The following is a 24,164-nucleotide window of genomic DNA, read 5'->3' as shown; positions in this document are numbered from 1 at the left end:
AATTTGTAATAGTATTTTCATTTTCGAAATTCATCAATGTTTTATTATGACCTAATATGTGGTCTCTTTCAATGATGGGGAAAAGGTTAATTGGCTAATTTTTTAGACATGTGCTTCCTCCTTTGGGACTGGTGACTTGATTTTTCCAGTTGGCTGCCCCAAAGAGTCTCTTCTGTTTCTGAAATCCAGTTATTTGATTCAGACATATCTTGATGTTGAAGATTCTTGGCCATTTTTCCTTGTACACTGTGTCCTTTCAATATGAAGAGCCAAGTCTTCTTTCTAAAATTGAAACTCATTTTTCCTGTTTCACGCATAGCCTCTCTGTGTGATTATTAATCTCCCGTTTGCCTAAAGCAGACCAGGGCCAGGGGGCCAGCCAGCCACTGTTCTAGCCCCTGTCCCGGCTGTGGCTTCGGCGTCATCCTTACTTGCAGGAAGACCTCTCTCGCGGCACTGTCTCTCCATGTCTAATTAGCTTCGTACCGATTCCTCCTGCTCTGTGGCCTTTGCCTTCATTGTGGAGACGGGAGATTTAACTGTCCCTGAGTTTCATCAACAGAATGAAAATAATAGTTGGTGTTTAGCTTCCCCTTTCTCAGTTGTTTTAGGGTGGTTTCCTATCAAGGAAAAATGCTGCTTTTCTACGTTCTGGTTCCCACAAGTCCCCTCAGAGTATTTTTATTGTCCCATTTTTCATGCTTCTTATGGTAATCACGTTTATGTTGCCATGTTAAGAAATGTATTTTACCTAAATAATAATGATAATGAAAAAAAAACGTTGTCGCTTTAATTTTTTTAGTTTGTTTGGTGAACTGTCTCATTTATTTTCAATGTTGCCCTCTAGGCGTAGCCCACCTCGCAGAACGTCCGAAGAAATGAATACGGACCAGTTAGAGCAGGCAGGCCAAGCTGCTTACCTCATCATTTAGCATGCATGGGTTGTTTAGTGGGCAGAGAAAAACAGACTTGTTTGTTGGTTTCTCTGAACACCAGGAAAAAAACATCCTAGTGAATTTAAAAGGTTTGTTTGACGTCGTCTTACCCCTAATAACAGAAAACATATGTGGATGTGTTTTTAAAACACTATAACTACTTACCATCTGAGAATAAATTTGGAAAAATGAGGTCAGTGTTATGAAGCTTTAATTACATGAGGAAAAAATAAAACCTCAATAAATAAATCAGATGTTGGGAAATGGTACCAGAAACCCTTTATACACTTTCCTATTTGGATTACGTAGCATTCTGAGATCTCTATTTTTTAAAATATTTACTCTATGCAACATGAAATGTAGTATATTGATAATGTTGAATCATTCTTCGCTTTATTTGTTTTCCTAAAATTTGAGAAAAGATTTTACTTTGCCAACTGCAGCTCTTCTGCCTCGTTAGAAGTGGGGGGTGGGATTCACCGGTTCCGAGTGACGGTGACGAGCTCGAGACACTAGCGGGACATCGGTGGCCTTCTCGGACCTTGAAACAGCAGTGGGAAGCTGTCGTGGATCGCAGTCTGCGGATTTTCCTCTATCATAGTTTGTCCCTTTAATCAAATGTTAAATTCCCAGAGGCGAGGACCATGTCATATTTACTTTTTAAAAATAGGTCCACCTACTTCAGATATCCAGTACAGCCATGTGTGCATAAAACTGTATTAGCCAGGGCTCTTTAAACGGTGAGAAGCAGAATTCCGATACAAACTGGCTGGATCAGATATTTGTGAATTACTGACGTTGCCTTTGGCCTCAGACGTGACGTAATCTGGGTGCTCAGACTGGATTCAGACATCTTAAGCCTGTCCCTTGATCTTCCGACCTTGCTTCTTTTTCTTAACTTCATGGACAGTTGCTAAATGCGGAGAACTCACTGGTTTATTCAACAGTTGTCCGCAGCCTTCCCGAGTTTGCTTCACTGAGCAGGCCGCCTGTGCGGGGGACAGGAAGGCCACAGGAGCTTGAGGCTCACGCTCTGCCAGCTTAGCAAGCCCGATGGAAAGAGAGCACGTCTTCTCAGGGGTCCCCTCGCGAGTCACAGGGCACCTCACCCCGGGCTCAGGCTGCACACCAGCTCCTACGCCCCCCACCCTGGCCACTGGGACGTGACGTGGGTCGGCCAGCGCTGGTCAAAGCCCGCATCCGGACTGTGTGCATGTGTGTGTGTGCGTGTGTGCGCCCGTGTGTCAGGGCTGCTTTCGCTCCACCTGAGCTGCGTGGCGTAAATGTAGCGTATTGTGGCTTCCCGGAAGCCTGCGACGCTGTTAGGACCGCGGGAAGAAGTGGTTCTGGGCAGACGGAGGCACGCTGACTGTGATCGGCCCTCCCACACGCGTGTGCACGTGCACACGCACATGCGTCTATCTGCGCGCTGTGTATCCACATGGGGAGGAGGAGGCGGATGATGACGAGGACGCTGATCGTCTAGGTCTCACACTGGCGTTGTCTGTCAGGACAGGCAGTATTATCGCTCTCACAGATACTCTTAATCCCTGAGGGCTTCACACGGTACAAATCTGGTTTCTCCCACTAGCCGTAAGTCCAGCGTGGGCCTCTCGGGGGCCAGGCTGACAGGCTCCACCGTGACGTGTCCCCACGCCCAGCTCGGCAGGGAGGTGGGGACTTCGGGGGCCCTCGCGCGGCCCCTCACGCTGCAGCTGGGAGGCCGCCCCTTCGCTCCCGCTCACGTCTCCCAGGCCGGAACGAGTGACACATCCTGCCCAGCGACACGGGACTCGCAGGTTCGATTCTCCTGTGCCTCGGGAAGAGGAGGAGATAGCAGTGCTGATGGCGACCGCCCCCCGTGCCACGGGCCAGAGCAGCACCCCAGCCCTCTGCAGCCCGTGTAAGTGGGCGTCCAGCTGACGCCAGGCTGGAGAGAAGCTTCTCCGAACTCCTGCACCCCGAGCCAGTGCGAGCCGAATGGCCCAGTAGCAGCCCGAGAACTGCCGGAGGGTGAAGAAACTCTGCAGCAGCGAGGCTTGGCTGCAGTCAGGGGCCGTCCCCAGGCTCAGGTGGCCTCAGGTACTGATTTGATTGACTTTTCCTCTATTCATTTATTCACATATAAACCATTGGATTGTTTGTTCAATATTTATTGAGCACTTACTTTATACCAGGCATGATTCTTGTTGCGCTAGATATGCCACGTGCCTGAGCAATGCAGCGTGGAGTCTACGAGGAAGGCGGACATTAAAGTGCATCATGCTGAGATGATGACTCACATCTTAAATTATGGTTTTCTGATACGGAGACTTGGCTGCCTGGAATGGACGTGGGTGTGAGGAATGGATGTGGGTGTGAGGGCCGGCCCTCCAGTCTGGGGTATGCACCTGAGCACACGCACCTGCCTAGATCCTCTGCTCTACAGAAAATGGGGCGTGGAGTCGCGTCTTTGTGCTCTTGACTCCGTCTTCCCACTGGACGGGACAGTGTCCAGGGGCTCGTCTGTCACAGTCTTTGCTGTGTCCCCGGAGCTCCCCGTCTGGTGGAGCCTGGGCCCAAACGCAGCATCCCCGGGGGAACGAATGAATGCATCCACGAGCCAGCGGCCAGCCGCGGGTCACGCTCTCCCTCCGTGCAGGTCCAGGCCTGACTCCATGCTCCAGCGATCAGACCACCGCGTTCTCATGATGCGCAGAGCGATTTCAGACACCTGTTGCGCTTTCACGGCGAGACGCGCTAGCGGTTTCATTTGCGTTTGCGTCTTCGGTTCGTGTCTCGGGCTTCGAGATGCACACCTGGGCTCATCATGTCAGGGACTATGCGAAGACACGTAGAAGGTTGTGTGTGTGTGCGTGTGTGTGGTGGGGGAAGGTTATGGGAACATTAGGCTATTGATTTTATTTTCTTCTGACCTCTATCGATAGGAGTCATATTGCTGTATCTCTGTTTCCCTGTCTGAATCCCAATAACATTATATATTATCTTTCTTACAATAAACGTAGAAGATTTGTATTAATAAACTGAGCTTAAGAAATATCGCTAAGGGAAAAATTAAAGCTTTTATTTAGGTCAATAACCTTTAGCATAAAAAGATTATCAACAACCTTCCAGTAAACACTCGGTTGGGGAAACAATTGTACAACAAAGTTTTTGTTAATTTTTCTGAACTCAAGATTTCTATATTTTCAATTCTTGTTGCTCTTTATGTACCTTTAAAAAATGTTTTTTTTTCATTTAACTTACATGATTCCTTCAAAGCTTCTCTTTTTGTGCGTATTTTATAATGTGCACCCAGAATAGTAATTCCTGTGTGTAACTTACAAATACATAAACAGACACACCTGTACTGGGAGTGCCTGCTCAAGGGAACTTTTAAAAGACATTTTAAATCATGGCAATGGAGTACGAGGCATTTGCATCATCCAGGAAAGACAAGACTTCTGCCCTGGGTAAATAACTGACTATACTATTAATGTATTTGCATATTCCATGTTAGTGTAATGGTCATTTCATCTGGCATGTGTCTGCTAAATAGTAACTGTTACCTCACAAAAAAGATTTAGATTGAGTTTAAAACTATAAAATCATATTATAGGGTTTGATCGGAATCTCAATATAATCTGCCAGTCTTTCTGCCTCTGCCTTCATCTCTCTGTCTGTCTGTCTCTCTCTTGCAAGTGCATGCGCGTGCACACACACACACACACACACACACACACACGTGCATTCCACAGACAGACTGGGCAGGAACACGGCCCTGACATGGGGGAGTTGGAAGAGTCTCTTGAGTGCTGGGATAGTGACAGGCGCGGAGTGTTCTAGAAGCACGGAGGACACTGAGCACAGTCTCAGGGGTGAAAGGCGCTCCAGGGGAGCCCACAGGAAGAGAGCCCACATCCAAAGGCGCCAGTGACGTGTCCGTTTCCGTTCTGTGTAACATTTATTTTCAGATTAGAAAAACACTTGTTAAAAAAAAAAAAAAAAAACCCACAAAGCTAGAGTTTAAGTCTGGCAAATATTTAAGGCTTGAGAGTCACCAGGAAATAGTTCCCGAATGTTAACATGTGTACTGCATCTTTGTGGGCGCGAGTTTTGAATGAAGTGTAATCGGTGTAATCGGTGGATGAAAGTGATAATTTACAGAAATCGATTTTCCCAGTGCTATATGGAGTTTGTTATTTTCAGTAAGACACGGGTCCTATTTCTTTCTTACTTGTTTTTATCTGTATAAAATTTTAAGCCACTTTCCGAGAAACTTTTGAATCTAAAACTTATTTTTTAATTGAGAAATTCGAGTAAAGTATTTGTTTTAAAACAAAATTTAAAATAATTTCCTTCCATTCAGAAATCAAGATGTCATTTTGCCAAAGAAAAGTCCACAAAAGGCAAAGAGGTGGGGGATGGGAACCCGGGAAGGAAGCGAGTGAGGAGCTTTCTGTCCCAGCCTGTCTGCATGAAGCTCGGTGACGGGCACAGAAGGCCGGTGGCCCCTCATTGATCTTGCGAAGAACTCTCTGAAAAAGTCTGCGGGGGAGTCCCTGAAACACTGTGGGGTCACATTCGCTGTTTGGGATGGGTCATAGCCAACAGGTGTTGTCCTCAAGGTAAGAGTTTACCAGAAAGAGCCAGAAAGAGTTACTGCAGTTAGCTCTGTAACTGCCATTCGGGTTGCTGATTATTCATACTCAGTGGAGGAGGATTGTTCGCGCTTCCGCTTACGTACGCTTGTCCTTCTAATTACCGGACTTGCTAGCCAATCCGAAAGTTATCAAACGCTTCCGTTTTTCCTTTGTGACGTGCAGGGCCCAGTTGAGCAGCAGACGACTGGTGCGTTCCTACAGTCTCGGAGAAGCCTGCTGCCCCCGCAGGCCGAAAATGCAGCTTCTCACTGGGGTCTGGAAGGGACGTGGGGATAGGCGGTCGGTACTCGCTCCCGCGCGAGTCCCGCAGGCATCTCTGCGGCATCTTCAGCCACCTCGCAGACCATTGCCGCGGTGCCGCGCTTTCTCATTACAGAAGTAAGACAGGCCGAGAGAACCAAGGCTCGTGACAGGGGAAGAAGTGCCCTGTCCAGAAGTGTCGTAACCTGGCTACGATACGAGCGGAGGTTTCCGTAGTAACGGGGACACGGGGCCGCCAGGGTGTTTGACGGGGAGTGAAGCCCTCGCAGCACCCCGTGGTGTAACCCCGTCTTCGGCGTCTAGTCCGCTTTCCTTAAAAGGCCATTTCTCCTCTTGGAACCTCATTTTTCCCATCTATAAAAAGGAAAAAGGTGATACCTGCCATACTGAGTTTCACGTAATGCGGCACGTAACAGATATTTACTGGAATATGTTATCACATTTTCCCGAGTTTTCAGTGTTAGTTATTTCTTCAGTCAATTATATGATCGGGTTTCTAGTCCCGGTTAGCAGCCGCTCTTCGTGAGATCAGTCTCCGTGTGCCTGATTTTAAGGATCGACTTTGGCTGGCGATGATAGCCCGTCGCCGGCGTCAGTGGGCGCTCGTTCGCTGCTTGACCGTCTTTGTAAGGGAAGACGTTACTAATAACTGGACAAAGTGAAACTTAAGTTTTAGTTCTACAAATGAAATTCAGTTCAAAATTTTTTTAAAAAGCGGTGCTTTTTCGGATCACAGGCGTGCAGGGCTGGTCGGCCTGCCGGCCCCAAAGCGTGACACGCAGCTCGAGGAGGTCCCCACGGGCGTCTCCTCACCGATCTTCTGTTCCTGCTGCGTCATCGGGAAAACAAGGAAAAGTCCCACTCACGCGCGCCTCTCCTCGCCCCAGTGCGCCGTAACTGGGGTTCGCGCCCGGTGTCTTGTTTGAGACAGACGTGCATGCCGACGATCGGCCTGGAGCGTTAACGTGCTCACTCTTCGTTGCGCCAAGCTGGCCGTTGGGGCTTCGGCTCCCCCGACTTGGATAAACAGAAGAATCAGAGCAGAAGCGCTCGGGGCTGAAAACACATCTGTTTTGGCTCATGGAGAGGGATGAGGTGTTTACCGGAGTCTCTGCTTGCGAGGCTGGTATTGCGGTTCGCGATACATAAGGACAGTTTATGTACACTAGAAGCAGGACACGTGGAAACAGCTTTTAAGTCACCGTGATAATAATGGGTGTGTACGTGGATGTGGTTCTATTGCGGGCGGGTTCACTTGGGGGTGGCGGAGACCTGTTTACCGAAAGCATCACTGAGAGCGAAGGCACAAGTGAGAGGCACCTGCCACTTAACTTCACAAATGGAAACGAAGTGGGAAAAATCAGGACGCAGAAGAAATAGTGAAAAAATCACATTATTGCAGGGACGAGGGCAACAGCAGTTACAGAAATATTGTTGAAACAAGGGTAATTGTCATGTACTGATGAGGGGTGAGGCGGGGAGAGTAAGGAAACATCAGAAAACATGAAGGAATTTTCCAAGGGATGCAAAAGACAGACTGTTTTTGAAAATGGGCGGGCGAGCCAGGCCAGGAAAGGCTGGGAGGACCCGCAGCCAGGGAAAGAAAGGTGCAGACGCTCCCCACAGGGGGGAGAGAGAGACAGGAGGCTCACCCCGCGATGGGGGGGCGAGGCAGGCCCGGCCCGTGCTGCCCCCGCGTGTCCCGCCGGAGCCGCGGGCCTTGTCCTCGTTGGACGTGGCGGTCATTTGGTTGCTGGGCTCCGACGCTTGCCTGCCGCAGCCGGAGGGAGGCTTCGAGGGTGGCCCAGGACGACTACCCACAGACCTGGTGATAAATGGCCTTATTTTCTAATGTGACAAGCGTCCTCAGTTACACTGCCTCCCACTCAGTGAGGGTGACAGTGTTCTCTTATTGACGACTGAAAACAAGGCTGCGAGGGAGATTTTATCATCTTTGTGTTACAGTGGAGAGACCTGAAGCTCAGACAAGCATTCTTCTCGAGGTTCACATCCAGCAAGTGAAAGGGACAGGATTTGAATGGCTGTGTTTAACTCCAGAGCTACTGCTCTTGACTCCTGTGTTTTTGTGCAAAACAAATTGGTTTTTGCAGAAGTGTTTTTATTGGCAGGAGCATGAGATGAACTAGAGAACACAAGGCCAGGAGCTTGGGGACACATCACGAAGGGCTTTTCATGCCATGGTTAGTGACACCGGCTTTGTGGGTGATGCAGCCTTGTTGATAATGATCATTTGTGCTTCGAAGACATCGCTCTGGCCGGGGGGTAACTTTAAAGAGTAGACAGAAATCAAAGGAGACAGTAGAGGTAGGGAGACAAGTCAGGAGGTGTTTGTGATCGCTGGAGAAGAGATGATGAGATGGACCTCGGCCTTCGGAGTCATTGGAGACAAAGGCGCAGAGAAACATCTCAGGAGGTGCTCAGCGGCGAGACGAGGCCAGGCCCGGCGACTGGCAGAGCGGAGGGAGAGAGGACACACGGGGAGGGGGAGGTAGAGAAGGGAGCGAGGGGTGAGTTAAGGGAGGGCGGGGCGTTTGGGGAGGGGTCGCTCGGCGCCTGTGCACAGATGCCTGTAGGGGTGGCCCCAGCGCTGCTCGTGGGCAGTGCGGGATTGACCTAGGAGGAAGCGAGGGACAAAGATTCTTCCTGTCCCTGAGATTTCTTGTGTTTACCCTTGTTTAGATTTATCACAAGGGTGTCTTTTTTCTTTCCTAAATGAGTAATGCATACTCGCTTTTCTCTCTGATGATGCCGGTATTCATGTATTCAGGACTTTGTGTTCTGTAGACAAATTTCTTCTGTAAACTGATGGCATGTCATATTATAATGTTATCATTATACTTTATCCGCATTTACTTGTCCTAATAAACCACTTAAGCATTTATTTCACTCTTTACTACATAAAATGCCAAATTACATATTTTATTAAATGAAATATTAAAATTGAGGGTACCCGATAAAATGCAGAATATGGCAACATAATTTAAAAAGATGTTGCATTCCAGCACAATATACTAGCGGGTATCTCATACTCTATTTATTTCTGGATATTGAATTGTTTTGACAGCTGTACGCACAAATGAGTCCTGCAGGGTTTCCGTTTAAAGCTCCCAGACGTTGTCTGCCTCAGATCGGAACACCAAGTTCACTTCAGAATTAAGCTCCTGCACCCAGGGACACTGATCTGAGGGTCTGGCCCCTCAGAAGTCCCGAAATAAAAGCGGAGACTTCTAAGGCTGCTGTGTGGAATCCAGATGCTTCATTTTCTTTGCGTAAGCACACTTTTCAAAGTGCCTTGCAATCCATTATCTACCCATCCGGTGTGCTGTGGCAGTCACAGTGGAGGCGGGTGTGTGTGACTTTCCCAGGAGGCCCTGGGAGGCCCTGAGAGGCCCACTGAGCTGGTCAGCGGAGCTCCAGAGGGGGGGTGGCCTGCAGGAGAGGCACTGGGGGTTGGGGGAGAGCGATGGGGATCAGGGTGATACTGAAGGGGAGAGTTGAAGGGACTAGCTCAACCCCGAGTGGAAGGAAGGTTTATTAGGGACCAGAAGTAAGAAGGTCGCATTAGTATTTATTTAGCCTTGAGGGGGAGAGAAAGAAATCACACCACTTTTTCTGCCTCTCTTGATCCCCTTAGAGGTCACAGCAAGTAGGGGATGTCACAGCTGAGGACAAGTAAATTCCGACTCCTAAGTTCGGGGTTTTCCAATGTAAGGTAGATGGACGGCCCCTTCCATGTCGTAGGAACCCCATGGGGCGTAGGGTTTCCTGAATCGTGCTGTGATGAGCCCAGTGGAAGCGCTGGAACCCACCTGATGGTGTTCAGATTCAGAATTTTATAAACACCATGCAGTCAAGCAAAATGAGGCCAGATGTAGCTCCGAAACCCTTACATTTAGACCTCGGAGAGAAATATAATGAAAACGTATACTTGGTTTAAAATTTGTAAGAAGGACAGAGGAGATTAGAGAAACAGGGAGCTGAGGCTTATTTAGATGACTTAAATAAACGCCCTACCAGTTGTTCTCCTGATACCTGGAATATGGGTCTCACCCGAGTCCCTCGCATCTGCTCCCTGCTGAGCTTCTGCAGAAGGGAAAATGCCTCCAGAGCCTGGTGACACGTGGCCCTGTGGGGAGAGCTGAGCACAGAGGCACCTTCCAGGACCCTAAGCGAGACTCCGAAGCCCCATAAGAGGCTCCTTCGGGCTCAGGATGTTTCACCATCTAAGACCCTAAGGGTCTGCGGTTTCACATTACGTGGACCTTTCACTCAGCATGCTCTGTTTCTTCTCATGACCAAGTTTCAGCTCCTGTGACAGGTTGTGAGCCTGCCAGGTAAAACAAAGGCCGTTTGAATGGCATCGTACACAGGCACCTGCTAACTGGCCTCACCAGCCTTATTATCTTGAAAATACGAGACTAATTATAGCAGATGAAAGCTTGAATAATCGTGTCTTAAAATAAACTGGGTTAATAGGCACGGGAAATTGCTCTTGCGGGGGCTGCTGGCTCTCGTTGCAAATCAGCCTCCCGAGCCTGCCTGCGGGTTTGCAGCCCTGAGCGGCCGGGGGCATCCAAAGTCCATTCAGCCTCACCTTACGGTGGTTGCCACTGAGACATGCAGTGTCCCGGTCGGTGGGGATCCTGCTGCCTCCCCTCAGGATCTCGGATGAGCCCAGGGAGAGGAAGAGACAGAGGAAAGGTGCCCAGGCAACAAAAATGGATTGTTTCACTCAAAACTAGATCATGGGTTTATTTTAGCACTTCCCCTCCCCCCCTTCTAATTTGTGTCTCTTCTGTTTTTTTAGTCTACAAGTAGAAAGGGGAAAAAGAAAACCCTACAGGTAGACCATGTTACTTTCTCTTAGCTTGCATTTATAAATATAGCTTGATTTTCCAATGTAGGAGATATTCTATTTGGAAGTGCCACATGTGTGCGGGTGAAGAAGGGTGCGTTTCACCCACAGGGGCGTGGGTGGTTACTACACTCCGCCCAGGAGAGAGTGGGGGTTTTCTCGTTTTACCAAGAGTTTTTCCAAACACTTGATGCTTCATTTCCCCAAGAACTATCCGACCTTAACTTGGAATTCCACATTGGCTCCCACATTCGTAGTTTGGACTATGAATAACCAACAAACATGGAAGTCCAAGTGCTGACTCCACGGATAGTGGGTTTAGGAAGCTTCTGGGAGATACGTGCCGCCCGATCTCCCGAGGCTGCCATTCCATGTACCAGTGGGGATGTTGGAATGTGACCTGTGTGCCTCGGAGACGTCTGAGCATGCCCGTCATGGTGCCGGGAGCCCTTCTCTGACCAATCCTAGTGAGTAATTTTCATGTCGCATCTCCCTTGACCACAAGCCGGATCGGGGAGCCAGCTTCGGGTCTGGCCTGCCACATGAGCTGGAGCAAGCACTCTGCACACTGCGACTAATGGGGCCACGTGGATCCCCTCTGTCGGCGAGTTTAAACGAGACTCAGAGTTGCAGCCTGCGCCTGGGGACAGTGAGGGGGCGGACGTGGGGAGCAAAGGGAGTCTGCGCCTTTGGGTGGGACCCAGCAGTCCCTGTGGTGTCGCCGACCTGGGCCCCTGTGCTTTCTTAACGACCATTCAGTTGTCCCTACTTACAACTATTTGTCTTCTGTGTCCCTTACAAATTCAGAAAGCCCGACTAGCCTCCTCTCATGCAGATTTAGATTTGAGTGTTAGTCACACTAAGTTAGGGGGAGCAGAAAAGCACTTTGCTTACGTGTGTATGTGTGTGTGTGGGGGGGGGCGCTGCTCATGGTGTGAACGGGCAGGGAAACAAGGCGAGATAAGAAAGCACCCCACTTCCTGCCGGGACGTGCGCGTGGCCGGAACCTCGTCTGCCACCCTCAGGGTCATGGGGAGCGTGGGGTCCCCTCTCAGACGTGGCACTTTGTCTAAGCACGTGACTCGGGTTACCACCTCTCTACTTCCAAGCAAACACTTCTTCCGCCTGGCTTTCTTTCCCCTCCCACCGCCTCCCCTCCCCTCCCTCTCTTCCCCGTCCTCGGGGCCTTTCCCTGCTCCTCTCTCTCTGTCCATTTCTTGGTTTCTGCACTGCGTTGCTCATCTAATGTGATTATTTAACACTCGCGCCGTCCGAGAGAGGCCCAGATTGGGGTGTTAGCTCCCTCTGAGGGGCGCCCTTAGTGGGCGGGGTCCTCAGTGCCCAGGTTCAGGCACTGACATCGTAGAGTGGGGTCCTCTCTACAAAGGGTGACTGCACGTGTGGCAGGAATGTACGGTGCCACTTTTTTAAAGAGGGTGGGGACATAGGTGTGGCAAGGATGGTGGTTATCAGGCCACGGCCCCAAATGCGGGGATCCATAAGTATATGTGTAAGATGGGTGACGTAGCACACTTTGCCACTCCGGTCCCCTTCCTTTGGTCCTGATGAGTGGACTGCACTATCTATCCCAGCGTCTTTTATGGCTAAGTTCGCCATATTTTAAAATGGACAGAATCACCAGGAAAAACAGAATCCTTATGTTGACACCAGCAGAACCTTCCCTGTGCCTCAAACTGCACCGGCATCAAGGACAGAAAAATAAGTGAGGTCCGCCGGGTGACAAAACATGACAGTGGAGGTGTGAAGGGGGAGCTCTGGGGGCCCAGAGGCGGGGCTGCGGTGGCAGGGGGGCGTCGCAGGGAGCACCGTGTTTGACGGGAGCTCGGAACAGTGAGCACAGGTTTTCCGACACAGAGAACAGAGCGGGGCCGCCCGCCTCCGGGTTAACGCAGGGGACGTTAGCTGTGCGCCAGGTCCTCTCACAGTTACATGCGAGACTGCGTCTGAGTGTGTATGTGTTACGTGTCTTACGTGGAGAGTGTGTGTGGGCGTGTAGGTCCATACGTATTATCAGATTTTCAATTCTTGTACTAAAAATGTCTGCAAACCATTTTGCAAATATTGAGCACCCCATTTCTCGCGTTTTGACTCTGTCATGAGACGTGCACGGACGGTGTCCCAGGGCCACGCGGGGGAGCAGGTCCGTCTGTGGGGCCGCCCCCTCCATGTCCTCAGCACGGGCCGCAGCCACGTGCGGCTTATCTGCAGGGACGCGTCTGAGAAATGTGATGTCGCGTGACTTCGTTGACGCGGAACGTCACAGCACGCACACGCACCGGGACGGCAGCCGCCGCCTCGGTCAGGGCGCGAGGTGCGGCATCACGGTGCGCGGGCGTGTGGTGCGGCGTCATGGTGCGCGGGTGCGTGGCGCGGCGTCGCCGTGCGTGGGGACGTGGTGTGGCATCACGGTGTGTGGGCACGTGGCGTCGCCGTGCGTGGGCGCGAGGTGCAGCATCACGGTGCGTGGGCGCGTGGCGCGGCGTCACGGTGCGTGGGCGCGTGGCGCGGCGTCGCCGTGCGTGCGGTCCGTCAGCGACCACAACGTCGTTACGTGGCACGTGACGTTGCCATTGGCGCCACTGCCGGGCTCCAGGTCCCGCCCGCTCAGCGCTGCTGCGCGTCCCCGCAGGCTTGCGACTGCGGGCGCGCGGGAACTGTGTTGAGGTGCGCCTTCCTCCTTTGGAACCGGGACCGAAGCACGTGTAACAGAGGGATTGAAATTCTCTAGGTCCTTCTGTAAAGGAAGCTCCGCCTCGCAAGTCTGTCTTCATTTTCTCCTAATATATACATTTTTTGTTCGAATCCCAGTGAAAATTCCTAATTCGCAGAAGTAAAACTGTTACACATTTTAGCTTTTAAAGTTCTTAAAACCCCAAAATCAACCAATTGCCAATATTAAAAAAGAAAGTAGTTGGGATTCTTTTCAGTATTTAAGGGGAGATCAGTGATATCAAATGTGAAAGGTAAAAAAGTACGATTTATTAACACATGAAATGCGATGTCTAAGAACCGTGGTTTCTTCAACACACACACACACACACACACACACACACACACAAATACTTGCTGCTATTGGCCAATAACTTGTACATTTTAAAAAGCACTAAATTCATCTTCGTTACCCAGCCAAATTTTTTCTCAGAAGAAAACTAGTCTTGCAATGAAATTCAATTATAAATGAAAGCTCAATGCAAGTGGCTGTTATACTACTACTTACACATGATTTAACCATTTGAACCGTTATTTTTCATAATATATTATTTTGAAAATTTCAGTACTATTATTTCAAAATATTCTGTTAAAGTTATTCAAGTCTCACTGGCTGTCAGTGGGTAGATGAACCTTTTCCTGACAACGTGCTCTCTTGGAGGTCTGTTAATTATGCCAGGATAGATAAGAGAATGGACCTGAGAAAAAGTTCTGATAAAAGTGTATGGTTTTTGTTCAGATAATTGCTTATTCTTCCAGTCCTTAGCATCCAAATAAACAAAGTTAGCATATCTAGGTAATCTTTAGTTTAGTATGCTGAATTTTTTTTTTAGCTCAGAACTTTGACTTCTTTCTAAAATGATTCTTTACAACAGTGCGATAAAGAAAAATCATAGGCTTTAGTGTCAACTAGACCAGATTTCAAATTCTCCTTTCTAAACCTCTTCGACTATAATTTTTATTCTTACGAAAATGGAAATGATGACATCTATTTCACAGAGTTGCGAGGATTAAATGTGAGACATGTGAGTAAGTTCAGCTCAGTGACTGGAACACGGCGGGCACTCAGTGAATGAGAGTGTCTTGGTCTACAGGGTCGAATTTCTGGGATGTTTACTGTGTCTCTGGCCCAGAGACTTGCATGCAAATAAGCAATTAAGAAATAATGAACTGCTCCTGCAATCACAGCTCCTTGGCACCGACTTCAGCCAAATCTTTAGCCAAAGATTTTCAATGGCCGCAGAAAGACGCGAAATCTGTCATCCTAGTTTTCTCTCACAGACGTTCCGGGTCAATAGTACTGAAGGGTAAAGAAGTAGAAAACTCGTGAAGGAAGCCAGCATGGCCTTCACAATGGAGTGGCTTCCTGCTTCCCCCCAGCTTCCTGGGGCGGGACAAAGGTGTCAGGGCACCTGGGTGTTCTCCAAGAGCTTTGATAAGGCCCCCGTGGAGAAGTTGCTAGAGCGAAATAATCCACCAGCATTAACCACGCTGTTCTCACATCTCCACGTCGTCTCCACATTGGCAAGCCGACTTGTAAAATGGGGAGTTTGAAGAGCTCGTGGAGCTGCCTTGTCTGAGGAAGGGGAAGGGAAGGGACTGATCCAAGAACAAGTGAAGAAACACGACAAGCTGAAGCTCCATCACCCCGGGGACATGTGGACAGCACAGGACTGGAAGTAGGGGTGATGGGCAGGACAGAAACCAAGGCAGGCCACTCGGGCGGCATGCACAGCGCCACTGTGGCATGACGCTGCCAGTATCAGTAGCTGAGTGTCACTGAACGCTTGCTGGGTGCCAGCTTCCCCTTTAACTGTTCATTTATGTGGTCCTCACAGCAGCTGATGAGGTGAGTAATATTATTATTACATTACCCTCCTTTTTATAGGTGAAGAAGCTGAGGCCAGAGGAGCGAAGCAACGTGTATCGAGGGACACGCCGTTAATAGGTGGGAGAGCTAGCATCCACATCCTGATTCAGATCCCAGAATTCAGCTGTGGTAAACCTTTCAGGACGAGTCCCGGGTGTGTTGGCAGTCAGACTTCACAAAGCTGCGTGAGTGGGCTGTGTGTCACCAACGGACATGCCCGACTCCCAGCGCCTGGCTGCTGAACTGCTTCCTGAATGGATGCGTCTCAGGGCCCGCAGGGTGTGGATTCATTGGATGAGCTTTTGGGTTTGGGCCCAGAGCCGAACTGCTTGAAGGAATATGCTAACGCTTAGCGGTGACCCTTCTTCTCTGAACTGACCCCAGGAAGTGTTCTGCCTCTGCTAGGAGCAAATGTCGAACAAATGGGCTGAAAGCACACCAAATTATTATCCTGCCCTAAGCATGAAATTAGTCACCGTCCCCGCGCGGCCATCTGCGTTGATTGGCACTGACCCGGTCAGGGTGTCTGTTGGGCTGATGGCACTAGCCGTCTGGGGCAGAGGCCCATGCATGGAGAGCATCCATTAAATGTGCAAGTTCCGAGTGGCTTTGTTCCTTGCTCGGAACCATTTTCTCAATGGTTCTGTGAGTCAAGTTGCTGGTTTTCAGTATCATTCGCTGAATTATTTTTCCAGAGACAAGAAGTCCTATAGGACTCTGCGAACTATTAATATCCTAATAACTACCACTGGTGTGCCAAAACATTAACGTCTAGTCTAGAAATGCTGATGTCTCAATTAGTTGCTATAATTATATTCATTTATACTGCTTTTGTTAGGTCGGGCAGAGAGGTATTGTACAGAATAAATAAAAGTGAATTTCCCTTTCGTTTGGGCACCAAATAAATTCACTTGCTCCCCCCTCCTAAAAAATTTGCAGTTACCATTATGTTATCTTAATGGGATAAATAGCACCTTCCAGCACCTTCTATTTTGTAGGAAAATGTAGTATAGAGAAGTAAAAACTGGCTCAACTTCAAGTCAATAAAATAATGAAACATAGATGGATATTTTATAAATATCTTTAGTGTTTTGATCCTATGTTCTTACCATTTGCCTTCAGTTGTATTTACATTAAAATACAATGCCATTTTTCTCCATTCACTATATTAAAAACAAAACAAAACTAGATTTTCAAAGGTCAACAAGATACATCTCTAGGAGAGACAGCATCCAAACAACAAGCAGGTGAACTTAACCTTGCCACTAAACATTATTAGTGACAGCAGAAAAAACAAAAAACAAAAAACAAAAAGCATGAGAACAAGAATTAAGAGCTAAAGATAGTGTCAGAAAAGAAATAAAGACAGACTGTTCCAATTCCAGCGAAATTTGCTATTAAGCTTTAAAGAATGAGAGAAAAGCTTGCTTTATAGAGAGAGAGAGAGAGAGAAAAAAAAAAAAAAAACGTGTATTTCAAGAGCTAAAACCCAGAGAGAGTGGGTGGTCACTTGATGGTAAAGAGAGCGACCGTGCTGTGTTTCCTCTCCATGAGTGAGCAGGAGATCACCTGGCTAGGGAGCTTTCTCTGCAGTCCGCACGCCAAATGTGTTGCATTTTTTCGGAGCGCACTTGGAAAGCGCCTGTGCCGATTTCGTGGGGGGCATCTCAGGGCAGCAGTTACACTTCCAGGTCCCGCTCCTCTGAACATCTGTGCTAGGACATGAGTTGAAGGATATGCCTGTCATCCAGCTTTTCAATGGCCACTTCTTGAGAGTCTACTATGTGGCAGGCGCTTTTCTCATAAAGGGTACATTGGGGAACACTGGAAAAATACTTCATAGCCAGGAGAGGCAGGAAGCGGGTAAACAAGCATGTAACTAGCCAAGGTAATTTCAAGGAGCAATGAGCATGTGAAGGAAGAAAACCGAGAAGGCGTGATAGCAACTGACGGAGGACGAATTGGATTGTTTTGATCTGGAATTGCAGAAAGACCTCACCGAGGGAGAGGCCGGAGAGCGGCGGGGCGAGGAAGCAGGGGGAGCTGCTGCCCGGCATCTGGGGGCCGGGCGCTTGGCACAGAAGCCGCAGGCTGGAGCAAGGCCCGCGGGACAGTTGGTGCGCGCGGCTTCCGAGAAGGGCAGGCTGCAGATTGTCTAGGACTGGCGGGCGGCCGCGTGGAGTTTGAAGTTAGTGTGTCATTTTATTTTTGAAACCGAAAAATTGGGGAAAACAATTCAACATTCCTCTGTTGGGAAATGGGTAAATCATTAAATAAAGTCACACTAAAATGCTATCTAGATGTTTACAAAATGGGAAAGCTCGGTGTTAATTGACATGGGGCGGTGTCAATCGTATCTTATTAAGTGAAAAAGTATGTTGCAGAACACCAAATATAATACGGCATTTTAAAGAAAAACAACAGAAAAATCTGGAAAGTACACCCCAAACTCTCTGTTAGTGGTGGTAGGTGAAGGCAATGTGGAATCGAATGGCGGTGAAAGGAGATTTTGACTTTTACTTTATACACTTAATTGTTTGTTTTTGTTAATTGAGATGGCATCTATTTTATTATTGATCAAAATAAACAAAAATAAGAATAACCATGACTATAAGAAAGAAAATGCTCAAGAGGGTGTATTTAGGAAACTGGACAGTTTTTCGCCAAAGAAAGTTCTATTCCACATATTGGCAAAGAAAAGAGATTCATATTCTAAAAACTGCCTAGGGCCTGCGGTCGCTTTTGCCTCGCATGGCTGCCTTACGGAGTAAAAGGCATTAGATTGCGTTCTGCTTATTCTGTCATGTTCCTGGTTGCTTCTTTTCCCACAAATGTCTTCAAGTCTGCACGTTGACTCGCTCGTGCAGTTTAAGCCTCTTCCCATCCTTCACCCCCATCTGTCGCCCAGCCATTTTTCGGTATAAATTCCAGAACACATCTGAGAGGGCCTGATTCCTTGCATGTTAAGGTGATCCTTTAAAGGATGCTCTCTAACCAATGTGAGCTTTCAAGATAAGGGACGGAGAGTGAGACTTTCTTGTTTGAAAGAAGACTTTGAGAGCCTCCTTTGATGTTTCAAGCCCCCTTTCTTCTGGCTTCCCACTTGCCCAAGTAGGCGCCTTTTTAATATTTGGGGACATTTTATTCCCGGGTTAATTTTAGTCAAAAGGAAGAAAGATGTGGAGTTTCTTTTGCTTGAACATTACTGTGGAATTTGAAAAGACAGGCTTCTATATTATGAGACTGATGGTTAACGCTAGACATTTCATTGAAAAAATAGTCCAATGAGCAGGTGGAAGAAATTGTCTCGGTATTGTTTTACAGAGCAGTGTTTTAGCATATGCCACCAATGATTTATATTCCTGAGTCACACCTGCGAATGTCTGCGTATGTAGTGTCGTCAGATGGGGTTAGATTTTAGCCTACTTACGAGCCAGTAGCTTAGCTGGCTGCCGTGAGGCACGAGCTCCTTGGACCAAAGGCAAAGCCCGGGGTAGCACCACGCAGCGGTCAGTGCGAGCGGCCACGTGGCTGCATCACTGTGTCACTCACCCCGGTCCCAGAGCAGCGAGGTGATGGGTCCAGGCGCATGCCGATCTTGGGGTGGATCTGCACCCTAGCTGAGGACACAGAGCTGGGGAACCCACTGCTTATATACCAAGCAGGAAGCAAGTCCGCTTTTTGTCCAGGGGCAGACGTTACTTACTCTCTCAAGGTGACCCGTGTCGTAAGCATCCCCGAGAAATGGCCCGGCAGGAAGTGGACGGGGCCTTGCAGGCTCGGCATACCCACCCAGCCAGAGGCCAGGAGACTTTTTCCTAGCAAGACGATAATTTTCTATCATATTTAACAGTATATAATTATGTCCATTTGTGCACACGTAATTACATATGTGTTTTAAAGTCTTTTAAAAGTTTGTGGGTTAATAGTGAACAATGATAACGCCTTTGCTTATTTCTAAAAGAAAAATGCATAAAACATGGCAAGGAAATGAAAGAAGTGTTCTTATTGTCATTTATGCTGTCAAGTTCACTGTTCACTAAGCATGGAAGATTAAACAATTTCCAAATAGGTAGGTATATTCATTAGCTGCTAAGTGGACGTACCTTAAACTGCAGACTACCTTGAATATTATATGGGTTTCTATAGAAAAATAAAGGTTTTCATATAAAAAGAGGGGTAGTGATAACTCAGAATTTTAGCGTCGCCATGGAAACCAGGTCGAATTAAAACAACATGAAAGGACTTTAAGTGGGAGCTTTTTCACAGCACACTTCGCATGGCCTCTGGAGGGCAGTGGTATGGGGGTGTGTGCAGGGATCCCGAGGGACGTGTGACCCCCATATGTACTGGTCATCTAGAACTACTTTGCGTAGGAGAAACAATTTCTGTGTAGAGAAAACGTTTTAAATTGTGACTGGGGAAAACTGTCATGGAATAATGTCCCCACTGGGTAGAGGTGGCTGACTCGTGTGCCTGGCCACCATGAGTACGTATTTGAACATAAAGCTGCCACTTTTCTAGTATTTTTTTCCAATACTTAGAATCTTCTCTGAATTAGGCTGGTTCACCTGACAGAATTTTCTTTCTCCTAAAAGGAAGAAAGATATAATTGAGGAAAAAAATATTAGTTTAGGTAGAATTGATTTTTATTTCTATTCAATTTTCACTCTAATAGGATTAAATTAGTTATTTTAAATGACTAGTAAACTGCTTTTCCCAAATTATCCCAGTGCTTTACTATTACTTTTTAAAATATTGTAACTAAGCATTATGATATTTTCAGTTATAAAAATGTATTTCATGTGTTTCATACAGCTAATTTCTTAAATTTCCTACATGCAACCTTTAAAGCATATGTTTTATGTAGTGGAAGGGAAAAAAGAAAATGTTTAAGATGATTTGATTTTACACAAGTCAAAGTTAGATTTGTTGAGTTAACTTATAAATCGATAAGCAGAAGAAACAGCATGTTTTTTGAGGCTACAAAATTGTCCACTCACCTATAATTTTATACATGAATATCTTTCTACGCTTCCCTTTGGAACACTGCAGGATGTACTCGGTAGCATGTTTTTGGATCTTTTACCTTTAAATTTGTCATGCACAGCACGGAGTGTGAGTGATTCATCTTTGAAAACTTGAGAATTACGCAGTCTCTCTTTTTCATAATTCATGTAAATGCTTACTGGGTTAGAAATGTAGTTTCTAGCTTTGGTTACCTGGCCCTTACTTGTGATTAGGCCTTCATCCAGTTTCCCTAGAATATTATATTTAACGCCCTTGAGTTCCAATTTGTTTCCAGGCTGCCATTGATCACAGAGGTTGACAGTACATGTGCAAATAGGACTCGACGTGTTAATACTATACATTTCCCCCTTATTTTCTTTAGCGGAAAAACTTAAACCTCATTTGAACAGAACATTGAACGCTCGCACGGCGTACCATGCATCACTACTACGAAATCAATATGACTTTTTACCAATAAGAAATAGGTAAAAGGACGGGCGAGACGACGTCCCTCTGTCTTGTGTCTGTCTGTCTGTATCTGTGCTCGGGCCGCTGGGCGGCTTCAACCACAGGCGTGCACATGTCACTGTCCTAGAAGCTGGAAGTCCGAGATAAGAAACTGACTCGGATCTTGGTGACGGGCCTCTTCCTGGCTTGCAGACAGCCGCCTTCCGTCTGTGTCCGCATGGGGCAGAGGGAGCACGTGCTCTCCCTCTTTGTATAAAGCCGTCATTCCCACCTTGAGTGCCCCCTCCCCCCAGGACTTTCTCTCAGTCTGATTCCCTCCCAAAGGCCTCCTTGCAGTGGAGGTTGGGGCTTCCCTATACGAATGCCATAGTGTGTCTTCTGTCCCCTGCCTTGTCCCTTAATCACTCCATCTGAACACAAAGCTAACTTGTGAAGTAAAAATGCAGGTCGCCCTTCCCCCAGGGGTGGAGGGCAGTCCTTCACGCCTGGTAAGATGGATTGTCCTGTTTTAACAGCCGGCCTCAAAGCCACTGGCTGAGGTGCCACAGTTCTGATGAGAACACTTCGCTTAAGATGAAAGATGCTTCTAAAAAGCCAGGACTTTGTTTTCTTTTTACTCTTTGTTCTTTCCCTTCTAATTTTTACTAAATCTCAAAGCTGTCAAAAATGTAATTTGAAAACCCATCATTTATCAGTGTTGTTTTTCAAAGGTCAGTTCCGTTTCCTTTTCTGCATTCTCATCAGTATGTCTCACACCCAGCAAAAACAGAGAGAGTCACAGACCCACGGGCCTCTGTAGCTAAGCAGGTCCGGCGGGAAGCGCTGGCCACCCTGAGCTGGGGGCCACGGGGCTCGGGGTGCAGCTAGCATTTTCCTTTGGCTTCCTGGCCCCTGTGAAGGGGTACTGGTCTGCACGGTGCCGTGGGATCAGACTTTTTTTTTTTTTTTTATTAAGAACAAATGACTTCTTTTAAATGCTGTTTTTAAGATCCAAAAAAGAAGAAAAGCTATCTGCCGGGATCCAAGGAGTGAAGGGTCGCTGTGTAGGACGTTTCAGAGCACAACTTCATCGAGGTCAAAATTCTTTCCAGAGGAAATCTTGTCTCCTTCCAAATCCATTACTCGCTTTACCACTCGTTTTAGCAAAGGAAACGGAATAAATGCAAATATTAGGAGAAAATTTTATATCTATATTATATCTATAGATCTAGATCTATAGATCTATAGATCTATATATATCTATAATCTATATCTATATTTAGGTATATCTATATCTAGATATAGATATAGATGTATAATTTTCTAAGTAAATGGCCCACAGAAATGTCAGGCGTTGTTTAAGTGTATCTCACCGGAAGGCCAAACAGTAAGCATCATGAATCAAAATAATGAAAAAATAAACAGACCATAATTTGCAATATTGGAAAGAACACTTTTTTTTTCCCTTAAACAATAGAACAAAAAGAGAAAACTAACCTTTATTTCCTCCCTATCTTATTGCCAAGTACCATATAAATGCATTATGTTTAACTATGTTTTAATAAGCGAGACCCTAAATAGTGAGACTAGGGAAAATAACTACGAACCGTATGACACAGGAGGGCTAGAAGTTAGGCAGCTTAGAAGATATTTTGAGGAATAATACTTTGTAATGTATACTTCAACCAGTTATAAAGAGTCTTAAATCCGTGTTTCCCAAAGCGCGTGTTGTCTGGCGTTTGTTTCGCAGGGGACTGACGGTTTCTGTGGAGAGAGAGTGCCATAGGAGAATAAGGTTAGCAAGCTCTTAAACGTGTATCTTTACTATGGAACTATACTAATAGGCTGGCATCTGTGACCTTCCTAACAATCAGTGCTCCTGAGCTCGGTTTGGCCATCAAGCACTGTTTTCCTTGGAGCACTCTGGGGGACTGTTGGTGACAGGTTTGGGGAAATGCTGCTTTAGGTACCTGAAAAACAGGATGAGAGATCATTTATAACCATGATGGTTTTTTAAATTTAAGAAGGTATACTTAGTTATAACAAAGAAAAAGAGAAAGAACAGGAACTAGTGGTTTATTGTGTTTTGAGAAAATGCTGAGACTTCACTAGCAAATTCACTCTGGGTAAAAGGATTATTGGGTTAGAAGTTAGGTGACTGGATTACATTCCTGTCCCATCACCAAGATTCTGGACAAAGGGATTGAACATCTTTAGCTTTAATTTTTAGCTCTATAGAATGAACTGACCAGTTTAGGACCCTCAAAAATCCCACCCAACCCTAACCCTACGTTACGCAAAAACGTCTGTGAGGTCATAGAGCCAGAACAAACACTGAAATTGCACCAAAATGCTCCGAGTGCCTTTGACAGCTAAATCCAGGTAATTCATTCAGTCGCCTAACAGTCTTTATGGACTAACATGTCTTCCCTGGCAGTGGTCCTCTTCAGCCGAGCTCCTGCGTGAGTGTACGTGTTTGTTCGGATGGGGAGCTTGGGGTGGGGGAGTGGGGAGAGATGATTTAGACAACAAGCACACAGATTCTTGATGATTTCAGAGAGTCGTCAATACTTGGATGGAAGAAAAATTCCAAAATTATGAGATAGGGAGAAATGGAGAGATAACGGGGTGCTTTACGTTGTACTCTAGACTCGCATGCACTCAACCATTTTAATGGTCTTTAGTAGTATATGCGGAAACTATTTTGTAATTACTAAACTATGTTTTTATCATGCATAGGGGTTGGCTTAAAAGCAAGAAACCTAAATAAACAAAGTCCCTTTAAGAACAGAGAATGGTAAATTTATAGTACTTGAAAGTTCATAGCCAGACATGCTTTTTAAAAACATTTTAACTTTTATTTTTCAAGAAGAAGGAGACACAAAAGCTTTAAATTTGAAGATAATTCTAAGCCTTTCATATAGTCAAATACCAAGCTGACCGAATCAGATTTTAGAAATATTTTGGAAACTTACAGGAATAGGAAGAAAAGTGCTGGGTGACTTTTAGTGTGTCAAATGAAAAAGAAACATTTCGGAAAAATATTTCAAACAATTAGATAGCAATATGGTGGTGGTTGTCCAGCCCCACCACTTAGTAAAGGCTTTTGAAAACAGAGTTGACATTGTTGTATGAAAAACTCCCACCCAACATAAAACTAAAACTAAAAATAAAATAGAGTGTCTTAAATTATAGAGCAGGTATAACTTTGTGCATTTCCTAGGAAAAGAAAAACATTTAAGTTTTAAATTAACCATGCTGTGTTTAGTTTCCACCTATTTATCTTACCTACTTAAAGTTTAAATTATGCCATTATGATGCCATTTAAATTTGGGGGGAAAAATGTGCTTTCAAGACCCGAAATCAAACCTAGAAAATGAGGAGGCTAGCCT

General features: G+C 46.6%; 1 protein-coding gene across 4 annotated transcripts in view; it reads left to right on the top strand.

Annotated features, from left to right (window-relative positions):
- Positions 1 to 24,164, top strand: part of PRKN (parkin RBR E3 ubiquitin protein ligase) — a 943,383-nt gene that overhangs the window by 219,170 nt on the left and 700,049 nt on the right. Inside the window, exon 2 of one of the 4 annotated variants that reach the window (XM_036218438.1) lies at positions 15,334 to 15,393. The exons of the other annotated variants lie outside the window; for them this stretch is intronic. The gene's annotated coding sequence lies outside the window, so the exon portion shown is untranslated. The remainder of the gene's footprint in view (positions 1 to 15,333; positions 15,394 to 24,164) is intronic. 4 annotated transcript variants of the gene reach the window in all.

The sequence above is a fragment of the Rousettus aegyptiacus genome, unplaced genomic scaffold (assembly GCF_014176215.1).
Source record: "Rousettus aegyptiacus isolate mRouAeg1 unplaced genomic scaffold, mRouAeg1.p scaffold_m13_p_1, whole genome shotgun sequence".
Taxonomy (NCBI): Eukaryota; Metazoa; Chordata; class Mammalia; order Chiroptera; family Pteropodidae; genus Rousettus; species Rousettus aegyptiacus.
The sequence above is the reverse complement of the archived record's forward strand: the minus strand, read 5'-3'. Positions and strand labels throughout refer to the sequence as shown.